Raw genomic sequence first — 22618 nt, 5'->3', positions numbered from 1 at the left:
TTTTGACAGTTCCCTTCAGTTTGTTGTTTTCTAGCATAAGTGTTTCGATTTGTGCCTGGGAAAACTCAAAACTAGCTTTTAGTTATTTGAGGTCTGTGTGGAGCAGTTCGAGTATAGAGAGTTTATTATTAATGGATGATAGTACACTGACCTCGATAGTTGTCTCATCGTCTGTTTCGGTAGATGAGTCTCGCTTGTTTTTTTTTTTTCGTGTTGGGTTGGCCCATGATGTCCACGTTGTAAAAGTAGCTGTCAATGAAGGTGAATACGTTTTCCGGGTCTTGGCAAGTTGTGTTATCCAGTGTGGTTTATTGTTTTTAGCAAGTGAGTTGAAAGTATCCGGCGAAAGTTGTTGGTGTTTGGGTTTAGAAGTTTGTTCAGCGCGCTGCCATGATGGATCTCCCTGTCGCGTTCTCGTTCTCGTTCACGTTCTACGCATCCTCTCGTTCCCTACGCATCCTCTCGTTCCCTACGCATCCTCTCGTTCCCTCCACCTACCACCAGAAATGTCTAAATACGTTTTAAGTCATCATTCCAGTTTCAGATGTTCCCCTCACTAATCTCTATTACAATCAATTTGTAAATTGCTTTGGACAAAATAACTTAAACTTCAACTGAAACTTTAACCATCCCTAGCAAAAGTACTGGAGTGCATTACATGCAGTAGTGCAGGTGGATCTTGCAGTGAAGCCTCAGAGGCGTGTCCTGCAAGTGATACTGACTCGTGTGCCAGCATCATGTGTATATTTGTGGGAGTGTGGTGTGTGCAGTACAATGTATTTTGAACAAAATGGCAAAATATATTTCTACCCAGTAGAAGAGCATACCAGTCTAGGGTATGTAACACTGTAAGAGTGGAAAAGTATAACTTTAGTTATGTAATCTATTGGTATATTGTTATGTATTGATACATTATTGTTTCTAACTCTTTCTCTCTCTTCTGTTTTTCCCTTCCACCACTAGTTAATGTAGCTGGACAGAGCACTACCACAAAGGGCTGTGCCACCCAAAGTGTCTGCTCTGGAGCGTTTTCAGATGAGCTGGACTCGGGGGAACTGACCTGCTCTGAGGGGGATCTGGAGTGCTAAACACAGTGTCCTGTTCCTGCTGTGGCCCCTGGGCTCTGTTCTGCTCTTCCACTGAGCTGGCTTCATCTCAGGGTGACTCCTCTGCTTGGAGATGGGCTGCTATTTTCAACACAAACTTGTTAATGGCCGTTAAGGCAAATAAACAAAGATTTGTTTTCATTCATGTGTCAGCATGTGTTTGTTTTCATTCATGTGTTCTGAATATTTCAGAAACTATTAAAATAACTACTGGACACATTTATATCACGTCAACTTTCTTAAATGTTTAAATCCATACAAGTGGTCATTAAGCAATTTCTTCACTCAAGATGAACAGTTCGGGACAGTCATCCCATCTTGCTAGGGCATAGGTTTAAAAATCCCAAAGTTACCCTTTAATTGAAACAATGAAAATGTTACATGTGGTGTGATTGTTCATTATGTGAACTTTGAACACACCTGAATAATTGATGGGTTTCAATTGATAGTTTTTCCTTAGAATTACTAGCCTGACGATGTCATACTCATAATTCTAGTCAGAATATGAGTCTGATACCGCTCCGTTGGACTGTGATTATGGGGCGTGTTTCAACCGAACCAGGAAAAAAAATGCCTCTTCGCTCAATTGGATATATCTAGAACCAATCAGAGCAACGTAGTATGACCATAACGTAGACCATGGGGCCAGCTGATACATTAAACTTTTACCGGATCCCGTAGGAAGGACGGCAAAAACATCTTTTCGATCGACAAATGCCTTGATCGCGTTTCTCTGTTCCTCTTTCAAAATGAATGTGCTGTCAATGTCTTCTAAAACAGACTTGAATTTCCACATTTCAGCTCTCCAACGGCAGCCATGTTTGTTGAAAACGAATTCACCCCAAAAGCTCTTTGGTGACGTGGTTGATTACGTTAGGGTTGATCATCTGTCCATCATCGTATAAAGCCCGCCCTGACAATTTGATTGGTCTATCTATCTCCTCACAGATTTTTGTGAGGAGATAATTTCTCCCCAACGGAGCGACACCAGACCGAACTTCCCGACCAAAAAATGTGTGGGCGTGGCTAAGTTCGTCTGGCATCCAGGCTATAGAATTACCAGTGTGAGAGTGTGTGTGTGTGTGTGTGTGTGTGTGTGTGTGTGTGTGTGTGTGTGTGTGTGTAAAAAAAACCACACCATTACAGAGGGTAGTAGGACAGCAGTTGCAATCATCCTATGAATTGTTGCACCATTGATTATTCCTTAAATAAAACTAATGAAAGCATCTTTTGGGTTTTGACTTGATGCTGTTTTCTGTTCCACCATTTCACTCTGTCTGGTATGTTTCCCTCCTAGTGATGTTGGTATGTATTTGATTTGTTTTGTTCACCGAACATGACATTTGGGATATACAGTATGTATTCAGGTTTATTTGGTAGTTGGCTTCGCCACACCATCCAAGGGTTATTGTTAGGACTGCTTCTTGCTTCTTGCTTTTTGCTCCGTTATCTTGGTCGCCCTTGTGAACACAGTATTACTATTTATGCACAATTGCACCCACAATTATCCGGCGCTTGTGACGACCCCGCCTCGTTTGGTTGCTGGGCTGGCTGCTTATCTTTGTCTGTGTGTTTTGTGTTGCAGATGCTGTTACGTTCCCTCAGGGGCGGTTTTTCCTACAGGCGGTATAGGCGGTCGCCTAGGGCGCCACTCAGAGGGGGGCGCAAAAAACTGCGCCCAGCAAAAAAATAAAAAAACAAGAATTGTGTTTTTTGCGCCCCCTTCTATATCTCCGACCAATATTTTGACATAAAAAAAAAATCTAACATTAGGGTAATTCCGAAAACGGAAGGGGTACGTACGTCCTTGTTGTTGTCAGAACATGCAAGCACAGTGAGGCGTTTGGTTAGAGTGTGTGTGTTCAAGAAACTTTGAAGAACAAAATAATGAAGAGGCAAAAGCCATCCGGGGCGCAATTTAGGAAGAAAAGAAAGGAAGAAGAAAAGAAACGTGCCAAGGAGAAAGGTAAATCCTTAAATCCTGTTCTAGCCTAGAATGAATTCCAGATAAGAAAACGTTCACGAATGCGTGAATTGCCCGCGGCACTTTAGTGGAGTTAAGAAAAGATGTACCTTATCATTGAACGTTTTCCTACTCCCTGTCACATAGTTCTTTAATGATTTTACAGAGGCGGGTATATAAAAAATGATGTCCATTTATTCTACATTATACAAAAAAAGACATGATTAAAATAGGCGCACATATAAAGCCAATAGCCAGTGCAACAACACTACACATACCTTACTCATTGCATAGCACACCCATTAAGGAAGCCAAACACGGCAACTTGTCAATAAGTGAGGAATACTGGTAAAAATCCAAGTGTTGTCAACTTTAGCGAATGGTTTGTATGTAATCTTGCTAGTTAGCTAACGCTAGCTAGCCAGTGACTTGTGACGTTCCTTGTTATTGCCATTCAGTAGAAACATCAGTTCAAGTTCAGCTGTACCGCAATTTGCGTCATTTTGCGTCATAAAAATTTGAGTAATCAAATTTGGACAGCTTTAGTTTTGGTGGAGCGAGCTAGCCAGTTTAATTAGACATGATTCAACTAATCAAGAGCTATACATCTTGGGATAAAAAAAATTTCAGGCTGTCCAAATACACCAAAATGCTTAATAACTACATAATAGCTACATTTAACAAATGATGATAATACATACTTTTGTTATATCATTTTAGATTCACTTTCAGAAGACTAAGAAAACATTATTTGCAGGCGATTGGGAAGATGACGTGGAGGTGTGTGTGTGTCCATAAACAGTTCAACAGGGGGCGTGGCCGGAGCATAGTCCAGCACAGGCGTGACATTTTCTCAGTGATTTGTTCTTGAATTAATGTTTGTTCATTGTCGCGATCGTTGTTGTGTTTATGTGAAAGAAATGCAGTCTTACAGGGCAAAATAGCGTTTGAAAGTTGCAATTCCGTTTTCGTGGGGAAAACTAAATATTATTTATTTGGGGGGGGGGCGCCAGGAGTGAAGCTCGCCTAGAGCGCCAAATGTGCTAGGGCCGCCCCTGCGTTCCCTGCTAGGGCCAGGCAACGTAAACAAAAACAAGTTTGTGGGAATAAGAAAACGGGCAGACAACGTCGGATAAGACAAAAATTATCATTCATTTATTATCTTTAAACTAAATCAAAAATATATGGAATAGTGGAAAAAGGGGGAGACAACAAAAATAGAAAGAACAAAAAACTCAAAGTAGCAAAGAAACAAAGAAACAAACAGGCCTCCAGAACTAGGCCTCCAAGGATCCTGGGCCCCCCTCTCGAACTCTCACTCTGAGACTGGTAGAATGTCTCACGGCCTGGCGAGGCTCCTAGATCATGCAGCAATCCTGGTGGCCGCCACAACGACAACTGCGTCTCTTCCAGAACGATCTCCTGGGTGACGTCACCAAGCCCTTTTTAAGGGGCCGGCTCTGATCGGGCACCCAATAGGAATAGAACAGCAATTAAGCCTTATGCTGGGCTGTCTGTAAAACACGGAAAAGACACACAACAGTATACATAGGCCATGGAAAATGTTCAAGGACGTAACAGATGCTCAGCAGGTGTGGTCGGCTCGTCATTTATTGGGAACACCTGGGCCCGGTGTTCCCAGTACTATAAGAGCACATCCCACTGGTTCCATGAGGAGATTCAGAGAGAGAGAGAGAGAGAGAGAGAGAGAGAGAGAGAGAGAGAGAGAGAGAGAGAGAGAGAGAGAGAGAGAGAGAGAGAGAGAGAGAGAGAGAGAGAGAGAGAGAGAGAGAGAGAACTTACTTTGCTCCCTACGCTCTGCTCGCACCATGCTTATCTTTGCGTGACATCTTACGATACAACACTCCACTTACTGACCTATCATGCATGCATACACGCCAACACTAATGATTAACTGACTGCCACACCTCACCGTAGTTTGGTATGTTTAGTGTTCTTGTTAGTTTCCAATAAATTAAGGTTATTTTGCTTTAACTCTGTGTGACCTTCCGTTATTTTCCATGGTCTGTGAGCCGGACATGACACGCCCGCTCACAAGGTAAGGTACCTAGGTCATTCTGGTGCCCATGTGAGGCTGGCACCCATTGTACATACAGTGATATCTTCCTCATTCCAATGCAAATTAAATACCAGTTTTACCAAAGTACCAGTTTTATCAGATGCTGTGTTACGTGAAGAAGTTCACTTTAATTTTGACTGATGAACACTCCCATCAATGCAGAGACCAATATGTAGACCAACACATGTACGTTGAACTATTAACCGTCAAGATGGTGATTGAAGTCCATTTTGTTGTGATGTGCCTGCTTGTGTCTCAAGGTAAGAAAATGATGTCATCTGAAAATGAAGTCATTTGTTGAAATGCGACAGGGGCAAGACACACTAATTCCTTGTTAATTTAGTTATTTTAGTTCATGTAGCATATTTAGTTCATTTAGCACATTTAGTACATTTTCCATAATAAAATCAGCAGCTTTTCATGGAGTACAATCTTTCAACAAACATCTTGTCAAAATACAATAGCATTCTGGTCATATATTTTACACATAGGACTGAAAAATATTATTCAATCTTCAATAATATGTAATCTTTCAAAAGCTGAAATGTCTGGGTTGACCTTGACTATACAATGGCACAGTAACTCTTCAATATCTTTAATAATTGTCAATGCAGATTCTTAGAATATTCTAAATGTGTGTCAGTGATCCAGATATGTCTAAATACGTTTTAAGACATCATTCCAGCTTCAGATGTTCCCCTCACTAATCTCTATTACAATCAATTTATAAGTTGTTTTGAACAAAATACCTTCAATTTCAACTTAAACTTTAACCATTCCTAGCCAAAGGACTGGAGTGCATTACATGCAATAGTGTGGGTGGATCTTGCAATGGACCCTCACAGCAGTGTCCCCCACTTGTTGACTTGTGTGCCAGCATCACCGCTGCAACTGTAGTAGGTGAGAAAATGTACCCTTCACTTTGACGAACACTGACAGTTGATTGTTGACAGCTGAACCTTGACGCCGCCTCGCTGCCAGTGCTGGCGCTCGCCGTCACCAAGGGCGACCGCGTGATGGGCATGTTGTCACGACTTCGGGCAACCATTTGGCACATTGGCGGCCTCTGGTGGCCAAAGGACATCATGAACTCATTTGTGTCCACATGTGCCTTTGTTGTCTTTGTGTGCCCTCACCTGTTCCCCATTGTGATTTGTGTTCTCACCTGTTCCCCATTGTGTGCTCTCACCTGTCTTGCGTTTTTGTGATTGTCACTTCCCTCTATTAGCCAGGCGGCCATCGCAAGCACTCAGGTGCCGCTAGTCTTAGCTAGTTCCGGTTGGTGTTTTGTTGCGGTTCTCACACCGCTTCTGTCCCTCGTTGCGGTCCCTAACCGCTTTCGGCTTCTTAAAGCCTTCATCAGGTAGAGTGAGCCAGGTAGGCTGGAGGCTGACAGCCCGGATGAGCCAAGCAGCCTTGAGGTCGACAGCCCGAATGCTGCCAGCCCAAGTGAACCAGGCAGCCTGGATGCCGTCGCCCCAGATGCCGCCAGCCCGAGTGAGCCAGGTAGTCTGGAGGCCGACAGCCCGGATGCCGAAGCCCCAGATACCGCCAGCCCGAGTGAGCCGGGTAGTCTGGAGGTCGACAGTCCGGATGAGCCAGGCAGCCTTGAGCCTGACAGCCTGTATGCTTCCAGCCCTGGTGAACCAGGCAGCTCCGATGCCGCCAGCCCCGGTGAACCAGGCAGCCCCGATGCCTCCAGCCCCGGTGAACCAGGCAGCCCCGATGCTGCTGCCGACCCGGACTCCGCTGTCGCCCCCGCTGCCGACCCGGACCCCGCAGCCGCCCCTGCTGCCGACCCGGACCCCGCAGCCGCCGCTGCCGACCCGGACCCCGCAGTCTCCGCTGCCGACCCGGACCCCGCAGTCTCCGCTGCCGACCCGGACCCCGCAGTCTCCGCTGCCGACCCGGACCCCGCAGCCTCCGCTGCCGACCCGGACCTCACAGTCTCCACTCCAGGCGCCCCTGTCCTGAGCGCCCCTGTGCTGAGCGCCCCTGTCCCGAGCACCCCTGGCGCCCCTGTCCAGAGCGTTCCTGTCCCAGGTGCCCCTGTCCTCCTCCCAGGCATCTGTGTCCCTGCCCCTGTTCCAGGCGTTCCTGCCCCAGGCGCCCCTGGTCCTGTCCCAGGTGTCCCTGTCTCCAGTGTCCTAGGTGCTGCGACTGCCCCAGCCACTGGTCCTGCAACCCCAACCGTCGCTGACCCAGCAACCCCAGCCACAGCTGGTGCTGCAACCCTGACCTCATCCTCTGACTGAGTCTTCGCGAGCCTGGCCAAGGGGATGATTCTTGTTCTCGTCGGTTCCAACAAGGCCCCCAGGCGTCTGTCAGACCCTTCGCCTCATTCTGGTCGCCCACCTGGTCGCCCACCAGACACTCTGCCCCTGCTTGGCCGCCCGCCCGGCCGCCCACCAGATACTCGGTCCTGGTTCGGCCGTCCACCTGGCCGGCCACCTGACCCTTGGTTCCTGCCCTCCGGCCTTGTCCTTAACCCCCTCCACCCACCCTTTATGGACTTTTGGAGTTTTCTTTGGGCCGTCTGGAAGCCGACCCTTAGAGGGGGGGTTCTGTCACGACTTCGGGCAACCATTTGGCACATTGGCGGCCTCTGGTGGCCAAAGGACATCATGAACTCATTTGTGTCCACATGTGCCTTTGTTGTCTTTGTGTGCCCTCACCTGTTCCCCATTGTGATTTGTGTTCTCACCTGTTCCCCATTGTGTGCTCTCACCTGTCTTGCGTTTTTGTGATTGTCACTTCCCTCTATTAGCCAGGGTATAAATACCTGGCTAATCTCTGTGGCCCTTATCGGGTCGTTAGAAGTTTTTCCTCAAGGACACGCAGCCATCGCAAGCACTCAGGTGCCGCTAGTCTTAGCTAGTTCCGGTTGGTGTCTTGTTGGGGTTCTCACACCGCTTCTGTCCCTCGTAGCCTTCATCAGGTAGCTATTGTGAAAGCTACATTTTGTATCTTGTTTAGTTTATGGCCTTTTGCCCTGTTCATATCCTCTGTGCTTTTGGATTATCTCCTGAGTTTGGATTATCTTCTGTGTGTTTGTTTCTCGCTGGTGAAGCATCCTTGTTTCTCAATAAAAGAACCATTGAGAACATCATCCTGCCATTGGGTCCTCTCATTAGCACACTGGGCTTGGCGCTACTTGGAGCAGGACCGCTCGGGTCTCGTCGGCCAATCCTCGCCTTTCAAATCCATTCTCAGTATCCAATCCAGCCGCGGAACGAGAATGGACCTGGGCCAATAGCGGCGCTTCTCTTCATACTCGAGAACTTGGCTTGAACTTGTGTGACGTTACGCAGACGCAAGCTCCTCAAGATGGCTGAAGCTACGACAACTCGTCAAAGTAAGTAAGTAAGTAAGTAATCATGACATGTTTTTATTTTTCTCTTAGACGGACACACGTTTCATTTCCATATTGTATTGATTGACAAGCCTAACTAACGTTAACGGTTTGACTAAAGATACGTGCACCGATGTAACGGTTACATTATGAACTAGATTATGCTACGTCTTATAACTAGGGTTGGGTACCGAGAACCGGTACCAATATGGAACCGGTTCCAATACAACCGGTACCTACCCGGACCGAAATGCAACGCAGATTTCGGTGCTTCATTTCGGTGCCTGAGCCAATTGAAAACGGTTGCTAGGCAGATTCCACGGGGCACATGTAAAACTGCCCCAGCTCCCAATGTAAACTTTGTCCTGTGTCGCCCACGCTCATTGGTGTTTTCATAGCAACAGTCTTATGACAGTGAAGAGCATGCAGCATTTCACAGATCAAGCACAAACAGAACTAGCCATCAACCTTTTAACAGAGAAAATACCGAAAGCTAAACGGTCAAAAGTGTGGCTGTATTTCGCACAAAAATATTCAAACATCGCGACGTGCAGCAAATGCAACAAAACAATTGCGTGAAAAGAGGGGAGAGAAGGCAAGAGTCAACAGCAGATCAGCAACCGAAGACTGAAAAGTATGATGACAGCTACACTTAGCCTACGGTAGTCTCTTAAAGGGGCAGTACACATTTTCTCGTACTCAGTGTGTTCAAGTAACAAGATTAACTATAAACAAGATAGAAAAGATAGGTATAAACAAATCATAAAATGGTGTAATTTCATGAAATAAATGCAAACAAAATAATACATTTTTGACTCCAAAGGCGTTTGAAGCTGTTTTTTGTATTTATTTATATTTATTTAAGTAAACTATAAACTGTTGTTTACAGTTAATATAATGTTCATAGTTTGAAGTTAAAAAGTTTGAATCTGTAGTTTGAAGCCAAGTGTTTTGTATGTATTTATATTTATAATATACTTTAAACAGTTAATATATTGTTCAATTTGAAAAAAAAAAAATGCCTTGGCAATAAAAAAAGCATTTCTTTAATGTCGTCAATCGTCGCTTTGTGCTTTAAAAAAAAGTATCGGTTCAGGCACCGGTATCGTTTTAAAAGTATCGGAAAAAACCCAAACAATACCCATCCCTACATATCTGTGTGTACAGGCCTCATCGACACCATCGGAGAGGGTTTTCTCCTGTGCAGGTCATGCGATTAGTCAGGAAAGGTGTCGCATTTTGCCGGAGAAGGCAAATATGCTGATATTTCTACAAAAGAATTGCTGAAGTATTGAAGCTGTAGTGTGTGTACTGTGTGTGTGTGTTTTGTATTTATTTGTATTTATTTAAGTATAGTCTAAACTTTTGTTAACAGTAGATATATTATTTAAGTTTTAAGTTAAAAAGTGTTTTGTATTTATTTATATATATATAATCTACTTTAAACAGTTCATATATTTGGCAATAAAAAAAGCCTTTCTTAAATGTCGTCAATCGTCATTTTTTATAAAAGTATCGGTTCTGGCACCGTTTAGGCACCGGTATCGTTTTAAAAGTATCGGTTATGTACCGGTATCGGATAAAAACCAAACGATACCCATCCCTACTTATAACTACAACATTGTTATGAATGGAAACAGCCATGTGTAACTACTATAATGTTACTCTGAGCTGAAACAGCCAAACGGCCGAGTATTGGCAGTGATTAAAGTAGTTGTTGAAAGCTTGTATCAGGAAGCTAACCATCTAGTTAGCTTGCTATCTGTGTATGACGCCTGACCAGCGGTGTTAAGCGTCGTTTCTCGTATATCATACAACTACTGTAACTGATCATGCATAATATGATTGCTATTGATAACGATAACGGTACAGGAGTGTATGTTTATGTGCTGCAGTGTCTCAGTGTATTGTTCAAAGCATGCTCACATTCAGTGTTTACTTGTTGACTACTGTACCTGTACTGTACCTGTACTGTACACCAGCGGTGTTAAGCGTCGTTTCTCTTATATCATACAACTACTGTAACTGATCATGCATAATATGATTGCTATTGATAACGATAACGGTACAATAGTGTATATTTATGTGCTGCAGTGTCTCAGTGTATTGTTCAAAGCATGCTCACATTCAGTGTTTACTTGTTGACTACTGTACCTATTTGCTTATTGTACCTGTTGTATGGTTCTAGTTAGTTAGCTAATAACATTGATTTAAATTATAAGCAGTTATTATAAATGTGTGCTGTGTATTCTACATACACTTACTGCTGTAGGGAAAAAAAAGTGCGTAATATTAAACATTTCAAATTTCAGATCACAAAGAAGATCACAAAGAAGATCACAAAGAAGCTGACTGGCCGTGGCAGGGGGACAGCTCTTTGGATGACCTCCATTGGCAACGAGGTTGGCTAGATCCTAACCAGTGTCGTGACAGTGCAGGAGGGGCTGGGACTGGACAGGATGGAGTGATGGAGCGGTACCACCAAGCAGCTGTTCCACCCCCAGTCCTGCTATACGTGGACTGTGGCCGCTGCGTGAGTGAGGGGGCGAGTAAGCTGCAGACCAGGTACACCTGGCACTTCATGAGGAGGTGGGCTGTCGGCGGCACCACCACCGATGCTCTACCACACCTTCATGGGCTGCCTGTCTGCATGCACCTTTGAGTGGGATGCAGGGGACCTCGCTCTGTTGCGGCAGATGACGAGGGAGCAGCTCAGGCAGGAAGGGGTGCTAGCCCTTACTGATCTTCTGGTGGACAGGAGAATAAGTAGGAGGGAGTTGAGCCAGTACTGCTGCAGGAGGACATGCGGCGTGGAGGCCGCCATCAGCCTTATTGAGGGTGGGGAACCTGACTGCTGCTGCCTCCAAGCTCCTCCCTGATTGCTTCCACCATGCTGCAGCCAGGTGTCCAAGCCTCTCCTGATGAGTCTGGGTTATGTACATTCATAATTGTGTGTAAAGAAGTAAAATCACTGTATCTGCATTTTGTCCCACATCTGTTTACAAAATGTGTCACTCATCAGTTTTTATGTTTTTTTTTTCTTTCTCAGGCTGTGGATGACTCTGGGGTGCCAGGCATGGACCGAGTTGACACCATGGCAGAGTATCTGGTGGAGCTGAGGCACCAGCTCTCTCTGGCCCGCACCAACCAGCAGGTCAGGAACATTTATTGTCTCACTACTTTCCCTCTGTGCCCTGTCATACATATTCACACTCATGTTTTTGTCTTTTCTCACGAGCTGCTGTAGACGTGAGCCACACCACCCACCCTGGTACAGTGGCACAACAAGAGGGTGTAGAGGCAGGGCAACATGGTGGTGCAAGGACTGGACCTGCTCAGCCACTTGTCTGTGGCGACTGACCCTCTCCTCCCTGCTAATGTGTGCCCACCATCTGCACCCCCCCCCCCCCAACCAGGCCCAGTTCACCAGTACCCCCAGGCTGGCAGCACCGTGGGCCAGGCACAGGTGAAGAGGAAGGTATCGTCCGCCGTCGCACCGGCGGCTGTGAACTCGTGCCCCCAGCGAGAACTCTTCCCTGCTCCACCCTCGGGCCCTCAGCTGTTCATGCTGGGTCCAGTGACCCCACAGGGGCCTGTGCTGGGTGCTGCTCCACAGGCTCTGGGTGCCAGCCTCTCCTCTGCCGCTCCTGCTCCAGTCCGAAAACGGACCTGCGGTGTTCTGCGCAACACGTGCAAGAAATGCAGGCAGTTCAGGACAGTGAGACTGGACACAGCCAGTACAAGGACATTATATACTGCCCCTCTGTAGAGGCTGTTCCCAAGGAGCAGTGGTTGGAGAATAAAAAAAAATGCATGAAAAATAAATGAATAAATTGTCGTCCCCCCCCAGAGGCATGGACACTGGCTTAGTGCCCCTCAACCCCTTTCCCTCCCAGTTTCACACTTTCTGTATATAGTTCTGTATATGTTTTCTGATATATATTATTATATTGTACTGTATATATATATTATGCTATAGTTGTTGTGGTTGAATTTATTATTGCAAATAAAAGTTTGTTTACATCAAAGATTTATACATTGTTCTTTTGTGAATAGAAGGACGTATTAATTGGAACACAAATATTTTGTGAAACAATTAAAGTACCTCACACATAACTGTACATGAACTTGCATTGAAATATTCAATGTAGATTTATAAATATCTCACCAATATAAGGTAAATTAAAAGTAATATGCAAATTGTGATTTCCAGTAAAAATTTAACTTTGCAGTAAATAATGCACAGCTAAATTTCTGCTAACGGTGGGACTCGAACCGGGAACTTTGGGGTCAACTCTTCTCTCATAAATGCATATATGTATTGAAATATTCAATGTAGAATTATCCGTATCTCACTAATATAAGGTTAATAAAAGGTAATATGCAAACAAATTGTGATTTCCAATAATGAAAATGAGCTTTGCATGAAATAATGCAAACCTCAATTTCTGCCAACGGTGGGACTCGAACCAGAAACCTCTGCTCTCATAGTAATGCATACAAAATCAGAAGTTAAATGTTTTAAAAATAATTTATGATGTACATCAACATTAAAAAACTTTACTCATGGAGGATTAGGCCATACAAAATCCCTTCCTTCTTTTTTCCCCTCCTTTTCCCTTTTTTCTCTCTTTTTTCCTCTCTTTTCTTCTTCCCCCCTTTTTCCTTTCTTCCCCCTTCATGGTGTGCGAGTGTGCCCCAGCTTTGGCGCTGGTTCCCCACATCCAGCATCTCAGGTTCAATCCCCGAGAAAAGCCTGACACATGTGCTCCGTCCCCGGCGGCAAAACACTCGCCATCCTACAGACTACCTGCCTGTGTCTGTGTGTGTGTACTCAACCTGCCTAGCTGTGTGTGTATTTTATGTGAGACCATCATTTACCTGTGTGTGTATGCATGTGTGTGTGTGAGAGAGACAGGCCCTCTACAGTGTTCCAAGTTGGATGTAACTGTGTGTGTGTGTGTGTGTGTGTGTGTGTGTGTGTGTGTGTGTGTGTGTGTGTGTGTGTGTGTGTGTGTGTGTGTGTGTGTGCACGCTCAGGCCTTCTGCATTGTAATGAAGTAGACACACACCGCTGAGATTGGCTGTCTAAGACACTGGAGTTCTATGTGCCCGCCCCTCTGATGGAGACGGTCCGAGTGACCAATCAGGACGGGAGAGACTTCGGACAAACACACCAAGGGATGTTTGACAACATCAGGACAACAGCACTTTCAGCAGCATGTATCTGTGTGTGTGTGTGTGCGTGTGGGTGTGCGTGCTAATGCGTGTGAATGCATGTGTGCACAGCAGGGAGTGTTACAAGAGGTGGATGTTTACTTACTCACGTCAGGTGAGGCTGTGCTGTAGTTTCTGCTCCCGTCCACCAGGGGGACACATCCTGCAGCCTTTTCTCTGTTTTGCCATGTTCTCTTCACTGAGGTGAAAAGATTCAGCCTTGTGCAGCAGCCATCAGGACTAAGAGAGGGAGTGTGTTTTAGATGGTTCTGTGTGTGTGTGTGTGTGTGTGTGTGTGTGTGTGTGAGGGAGAGAGAAAGATTCCTGAGGTCCATTCTTTCATGTGTTTGTTTGTATTCAGGTTGCTTCTCTCTTGTGTGCATGAGGTGTGTGTGTGTGTGTGTGTGTGTGTGTTTGTGTGATCCCCCAAGATGTTTCTTATTTACTCTGCCTCTTGTTTTTGTGTGTGTGTATTACCTGACCCTGTCTCTCAATGCCCCCTCATCCCTTGACTCAGGATGGGCACGTGTCCTCTAAACATAACGTGACCAATTAAAAAAATTAAATACTCAAACAATACTTGAAACATACAATAGTGTCTGTAATGTTCTAATGTTACCCTGAATAATAATTTCTCTCTGTTTCTGTCTCTTTCTGTGTTTGGTTATTTTGTTTATATTACAAAAATTGAGTAAAGTGGTGCCCACCCCACCTGAGGTTGCATGATGCCCCTGCCCTCATCTGTGTGCGTGTGTGCGTGTGTGCGTGTGTGCGTGTGCGTGTGTGCGTGTGTGTGTGTGTGTGTGTGTGTGTGTGTGTGTGGGGTTGGTCCATCATCCCACACTCTTGTTTTATTGCCATAGGTGTGTAACCCTGCGGATTCTAATCAAAGTTCTTTCCTGTCTTTCTCATCCTTCTAAACGATGTCACTTCCTGTGTGTGTGTGTGTGTGTGTGTTCAGCTCAGTGCGCGCTGCGGTTCGGCCCGGTGGGATGGGGGTCTACTCCACTTGCACCCTCTCTCGGGCAGAGAACCACGCCGTTGTCGAGGCGGTCCTAGCAACCTGCCCAGGGGTGGAGCCCGAAGACCTGCAGGAGGAGCTGGCCTATCAGCTCTCAGAGCACTTCACCTTTGCCCCGCCTCTCTGGCCCCCGGGGCTGCTGGTCGTCCCAGAGCGCCTCGGACACACCTGGGGACCCATGTTCTTGTCCCGCCTCAGGAGGAGGAGCTAAATACACACACACACACACACACACACATACACCTGGGGACCCTTTTACCTGTCCCGCGTCAGGAGTGAGGAGCTGAACACACACACATACACACACAAACACACACACACTCACACCTTGGGACCCATCTACCTGTCCCGCGTCAGTAGGAAGAGCTGAACACACACACACACACACACACACACACACACACACACACACACACATACTGTCTATAGGCAGCTGCTTGGCCAGAGCAGACACACACGCACCCTGACCATCCTGAGTGACTGAAATATACACACACACACTCCTTCAGTGACCAGCTGAAATACACACACACACACACACACACACACACACACACACACACACACACACACACACTCCTTCAGTGACCAGCTGAAATACACACACACACACACTCCAGTGTGTGTGTGTGTGTGTGTTTGTCTCTATGTGTGAAGGTCTCCTACAGTGCAGAGAGTGCATTATTCACAGTCTTTGTCCGCACGTTTTGGCCCTTATGTGATGCCCCAGTTTTCTAAAACTCTTGGTTGAGACAGGCCTTTCAGGACACACACACACACATGTTTGAATAGATGGGTATCAGACCAGGACACACACACACACGTTTGAATAGATGGGTATCAGACCAGGACACACACACACACACACACACTGTTGGATATTTTAGTATCAACAAGCGCAATGTTTATAATATGGCAGAGACACACAGTTGTAGAATTTAGACAATTGTATTTATCTTTACAAAGAGGGAGAGAAGTTACAACATCACTGCTGCCAACTCAACTCCGAAGGGGCAGTTCCTTCTTACAGCTTTTAATGTCTGTTCCTCATCTGGGGTGGCACCACAAAGGTGTGACCTCTCCTAATTTGGTATCAACAGAACCCGTCTTTAAGACACGTTTTACTCTGTGACATTTGTCACGACTACCTTGCTCACAGTAGCCATGACATAGGGAAGACAAACACCGTCGGGTAACGTTTAAACCAAAATATAAATTTATTTACAAAGTATGTACAAAAGTTAGTAAGTGGGAAGAAGGGTGAAATAAAGTGTCATGCGCGTCAGTAATGTGTAGTGCATAAAGTAAAGGCAATTGGGAACGCTGCAGACAGCCTTCCAGCGTCAGGCCAGAGTAGGAAAGAGACCTGGAACCACAGAGCCTAGTGTTTTACAGTACCACATAGGCAGTGGGAGGAAGAGGCGTAAACCCTAACGGCATGGCAAAGCCGGGGCGTCACACATTTCTCAGAATGACAGTTTGTTCTTGGCCCAGCATCCTGTTCTGCTTCTAGGCGCAAGACGCAGTCTGCGCAGACAGCTTCAAGCAAGTTTGAGCAAGTTAAAACTATGATCAACAGAATTTCCTAACACACACACACACAGACACACTTTTGAATAGATGGATATCAGGCGAGGAGACACACACACACACACGCACGTTTGAATAGATGGGTATCAGACCAGAACACACACACTTTTGAATAGATGGATATCAGACACACACACACACACACACACACACACATTAATAACACTCAATCTTTGTTGGGGGGGGGGGGGGGGAGCACCTGGGGTAATCGGGATGTGTGTGTGTGTGTGGGGGGGGGGCACCTGGCGTAATAGGGATGTGTGTGTGGGGGGGGGGGGGGCACCTGGTGTATTTCTTTCTCAGTTTGAAGGACAGGTAACTCAGGTCCTTTATTCCTGCTGCTGTTCCCGGTAGACCACACCCCCACACCCACAGTATGAGCACTACAGCAGCCAATCAGCTGTGGATATGTATCATTCCATCACGACTCTAAACATGACACACATTTATTAAGATCGGACATATAAATGTGTGTTTTAGTTCTGTGCTGGTGCCCAGGGTGTGTGTGTGTGTCTGTGTCTCTGTGTGTTTTAGTCCTGTGCTCGTGCTCGTGCCCAGTGATCCAAACCTGGGATGAGTTTTGGCCGTGGTTGGAAAACAGGTTTGTGTTGCTGACTGGTCATTATTACCACAGCCTCACTGGGAGGAGAGACTGTGTTTGAAAGCAGGGTTCATTCAAAACTTGTAACACATCCAATACAGTTACACATGGCAGGTTGTGTAATGGTTAACTGGAGTGGCCCATTGACAGAGATTTTATTTCTCCTGGGCAAAGTGCAATTAAGTACAGAGATCCTCGTCTTTATGCACACCCTGAGAAAAAAGTCTGTGTCCTCCTTAGAAGTTTGTATTTGTCTGTCATTCCGTTAAACAAAGCCCATGTAGAGAATGTCCATAGACATAGACCCATTGAAATGGTCTTGCTCCAAGATTTGTGCCGTGTATGGCAGAGTGGAAACATGACAATTGAGTGAGGGTCATTTTTTGGCCATGCTTTATAAACTTGTTTTATTACAGTGAAGCAAAAATACTGTTTGTTGCATGTAGATAATTGGAAATATTCTTTCTCTCATGTGCTGTGTAGCTAAAGATGGAACTATATTTAGCCACTACTTAGAACAAATGTTTGAGCGCAAGCAGAAAATCCATCTAATTGTATTAGTGTTATCCAGCGGTCGGCCTAGCTGGCTGCATTTACAGCTCTCTCCAGTAGAGAGGCCTGTTCTCACAGACAGACAAATCTCGCCATGGAGCAGCTTCTCTTTTCGTACGTATCACGTTTATCATAGTTCTTCACTTGGCTGTTTTGTTTGGTATGTATCGTGTTTATCATAGTTGTTCACAAGTCGAGACACACCAACTGCAGTGCAGAAACGTCCCAGAAGTTTGTCAAGCACACTAGAAGTGATGCTGCAACAGAACGGCAAAGCAACCCTACAGACAGCAGATTAGTTCATTTGGGTTCAGCAGCTGTGTCTTCTTATGGGGTGTGGGTCAAACTGTACAAATCACCACAAAACACATTAAAATCATGGGGGTGATATTTTTGAGTTTCAGTAGTGTCATTTCAAAGATATTTTGTCATAAATGTGTTTGTATGTTTGGGTAGAATGCTCTAGAGGCCATTTTCAGTGTATTTTCTATGGATTACCGTGCTCAGCAGGTAGCAAAAATAGAACCAGGAGTAGTGCTGTGCTCAGTCTGTTTGTGGTGCATGTATGTATGAATGCTGATTGGCTGGTTGGAGTTCTTGTTAAGGGAGAAAAATATGCAGGGTAGACATTACTCTGTCATCTCTCCTCAGTGAGCCAACATGGACACTTCAGTGAGCCAACATGGACACTTCAGTGAGCCAACATGGAGACTTCAGTGAGCCAACATGGAGACTTTATTTTGTCCATCTGTACAGGGGCAGTCTGACTCATCTGACAGAGTGGTTGAAGGACATGACCAGTCCATTCTTGGGGAATCTTGGAGCTTTATGATGTTGACAAAGTGGGCACTATCGGCATAAGTAAAGAGAACAGTGTTGGCCTTTGAACTTTGGATAGTTTTAAAGACATCTGAGCAGGGCCGGCCCTAGCACATTTGGCCATCTAGGCAAGCTTGGCTCAGGTGCTAGTGACACGGTGGCTCAGGTGCTTGCACTGCTGCCTCACCGCAAGAAGGTCATGGGTTCAATTCCCGCATGGGGTGCTTTTGGCTCTGGGGGGCAGGTCCCCCCCAGACCTTCAGTGCTATCTCCCAGGCCTTTCTGTGTGGAGTTTGCATGTTCTCCTCGTGTTCACAAGGGGTTTCCTCCACTAAGAACCCTAACAGAAAAAACATGCAAAAAGAACAGAACACTCTCCTGTCCATCCCTGACCAAGACGGACGGTTCACTTCGTCCCCGGGCGCTGAAAAAGCTGCCCCCTGCTCCTGGGGGGTCCTGGAGGAAGGACAGTCCAGGCTGGGTTAAAGGCAGAGATTACATTCACAGCGACCTCAGGCCTGCGTGTGTGTGTGTCCTGTGTCGCCTCCATATCCATGTGTGTGTTGCAGTATGTCGCTTGTGCAATAAAAAACTGATGTGAGTCAGACTTGTTTGTTTGTTTGTTATAAGCTTCACTAATGCCTGCAAATAATGATTGAATAATGAATAACAATTTTAGTCTTCTGTTCTGTTGATGGCTGGCAAACAACAATCTTAGAAGGTCTGGGTCACTTGTGGCACATATTATTCACTCATTTTAAGCCATCAATCTACCTCAGGGTGGACAAAATTAGCCAAAACGGAATTCACCAAATTGTGAAACGGAAAATTCATTATTTTGAAACGGAGAATCATTGATGTTTCGACTGAATGGCAATAACAAGGAAAGTCACACGTCACTGGCTAGCTAGCGTTAGCTAACTAGCAAGATTACATACAATCCATTTGCTAAAGTTGACAATACAACACTTTTTCACCAGTATTCCTCACTTGTTGACAAGTTGCCGTGTTTGTCTTCCTTAATGGGTGTGCTATGCAATGAGTAAGATATGAAGTATTGTTGCACTAGCTATTGGCTTTATCTGTGCGCCCCTGGTGTTATTTATGACTGGCTGGCCCTCAATATTTTAATCATGTCTTTTTTGTATAATGTATAATAAATGGACATATCATTTTTTATATACCTGCCTCTGTAAAATCCTTAAAGAACTATGTGACAGGGAGTAGGAAGGCTTTCAATGATAAGGTACATCTTTTCTTCGTAACTCCACTAAAGTGCCCTGGGGAATTCTGGCATTTATGAAGGTTTTATCTGGGATTCATTCTTGGCTAAGAACAGGATTTAAGGATTTATCTTTCTCCTTGGAACGTTTCTCTTCTTCTTCCTTTCTTTTCTTCTTAAATTAGAAATATATTGTGCAAATGGATGGCTTTTGCCTCTTTATATTTCTTTGGTCGAAGTTGCTTGGACACACACACTCTAGCCATACGCCTCAATGTGCTGGCATGTTCTGACCACCAGACCAAGGAGGTACGTAGCTACCTCTTTCGATTTTTGGCTCATTTTACCCCATGTTAGATTTACTTTTTTAATGTCAAAATATTAGTTGGAGATATAGAAGGGGGCGCAAAAAACTCTGCAGAGCAAAATATATATATATATATTTTTTATTTTTTATTTTTTTTATTTGCTGGGCGCAGTTTGCATCTGAGATCTAGCTAATATCAATTTGATGATCATTGCCACAGAACAGTAGGTTTTTGTATCATCTAAATTTAACAGATGAAAAATGATAGACTCACAAATCCTTGCACAACAAAATTCAACTACAATCAACAGGATATTAGTTTCATGCATAGAAAGATAGACAACCAATGACTCCTCTCCTAGCTCACGCTGCCAGCTAGCTTCCTTCCTGCCCTGCCACTTCTTTCCGCCTATTTGTTGACTTGAGCTTTAAGAATCAGAAAGGATGTGGTGAGCCTGTCAGGTCTTGGGTTTCATCTGTGAGACTCACGTTTGCAACTATGGGGCGCCGTTTGTAAAATGTTGCACGTTCGAAAATCCTGCTCAGTTTTCGTACATTTAGCATTATCATATGGAAAAAAAAAGCATGACAATATTCAAATGTCACTTTTTCAAGCATTTAGAGATAAATTCATGTAAATTCATGCGATAACTTTTCCAAGGATCATTTTTGGCAGTTACACAAAGTTGTTAAATAATATAAATCTTTCATCTAAATGTTAATGTTAAATGTAAATGTAAATGTAAATGTTAAATATAAACGTAAATGTTCGATGTTATATATAAATGTTAAATATAAGTGTTAAATGTAAATGTTAAATGTAAATACAAATATCAAATGCTAAATGTAAATGTTAAATGTAAATGTAAATGTAAATGTAAATGTAAATGTTAAATGTAAATGTAAATGTAAATGTTCAGTTTACATGTCAGACTTGACGACAGAACATTACAATATTTACGGTAATTCATAGCTTTCAGTAACACTACCAGGGATACCTTGCGGGCAAAAGCGAAGATGTCGACCAACAGTGGACATCGTCGAGCAGTGCAACCTACACGATCGCCATCAAACACAGATCATACCACAATAGCCAGACAGAGATATCTAGAAATAACCTGTGATCCCTTTACTGCACCCGCTGATATTTGTATTTCTATAACGTCGTAGAAGTCCCTGCCTGAGCTCCAGTTCGGAGATATTTACATATATCTAATAGAAAATCCGTCCCCCTCCACACCTCAAAAACTGAAAGCCTACCAAAAGCACAGATAGTAATTTAATTTTCAGAAGGGGATGGGTTCATAACGATGTCGCCTGGAAGGTGAAAACTAATAAACATCTTCATTATCAGAGCAAAGATGATTGCCATTTAATAGCTAGCTACCAGCTAGCGAGCTACATGCTGTTAGCTAGCAGCCTTTAGCCTACCCAACACTGTTCTTTATCATTTGACACAATGTCCTGGTTAACACAAGTACAAGCACCTGGTCTGGTGAATGACAACTGAAATTATCTTCCCAAGTATTTTCTACTGGCATTGTAGTATTACCAGTTGGATGACCAAATACAGTAGCCTAGCCTACTTGCTTAGGTACTTGTCGCAATCTCAGAGCAGAAACCGGGTAATCCAATTTTAATCGTGTTGATGCTTTGTTTCTTGACTTTATTTCTTGATCTATTCCCGTTTTAGGTAGTTATTCTGATAAATGAGGCGACCAAAACAGGGTTACTGCTTATATGGCAAGCTCCAAAAATAAGGCTACTTTACTGCCCGCCTGAGAAAAGTTGACCCAGAAGACGTCTACAATCAGCTGGAAACAGCCGGGCTTGTCTCCTCGCCGATTTGAACAGCCAACCGAGCAACAACTGTCTGGCATTTTACTACCTATGTCAGACCATTTTAAAGCGGATATATTAAATAATCTCGAATGAAAGATGGTCAGTTCCTTTATAAATTCCAGTGGTAGACAGCTGTGGAGTGTATTTCTTGCCCGCAAGCTGGCAATTCTGACGTGACGTGAAAACTATGAAAGCCAATTACCGTAAATATTGTAAGGTTTAGTCTTCAAATCTGACATGTAGACTAAACATTTAACATTTACATTTAACATTTACATTTAACATTTTCATTTAGCATTTACATTTAGCATTTACATTTAACACTTATATTTAACATTTATATATAACATTGAACATTTACGTTTATATTTAATATTTGCATTTACATTTAACATTTGCATTTATATTTAACATTTACATTTAGATGAAACATTTATATTATTCAACAACTTTGTGTTACTGCCAAACATTATCCTTACATGAATATCTCTCTAAATGTTTGAAAAAGTGACATTTGAATATTGTTGTGCTTTTTTCCCCCATATGATAATGCTAAATGTACCAAAACTGAGCAGGGTTTTAGAACGTGCGACATTTTACAAACGGCGCCCCATATGCAACATGTCTCACGTCTCACGTACGTGACACTAAATGTCACACGGATCTCACTAAAATCTTAAAGATTTTCACACTCAACTGAATAATAATTACTAGAAAGGCACTAGGAGAGAGCAGACCCTCGCCACGGCCAAATGCCCAATCTCACAATGTTACAGAAAGTGAAAAAAATAAATGCTGGAACGGTACCATGAGCCCGATCTGCTCAAGATTTTAAAGAGTTCTTCCTTGGCCCATGCTCCACTCCTTCACCAAGTGTCATGAAAATCTGTCAGGTAGTTTTAGCGGCGCTAGACTAGTTATAGCCTACTAGTCAACCAGTTTTCAA

The sequence above is a fragment of the Clupea harengus genome, chromosome 11, assembly GCF_900700415.2.
Source record: "Clupea harengus chromosome 11, Ch_v2.0.2, whole genome shotgun sequence".
NCBI lineage: Eukaryota > Metazoa > Chordata > Actinopteri > Clupeiformes > Clupeidae > Clupea > Clupea harengus.
The sequence above is the reverse complement of the archived record's forward strand: the minus strand, read 5'-3'. Positions refer to the sequence as shown.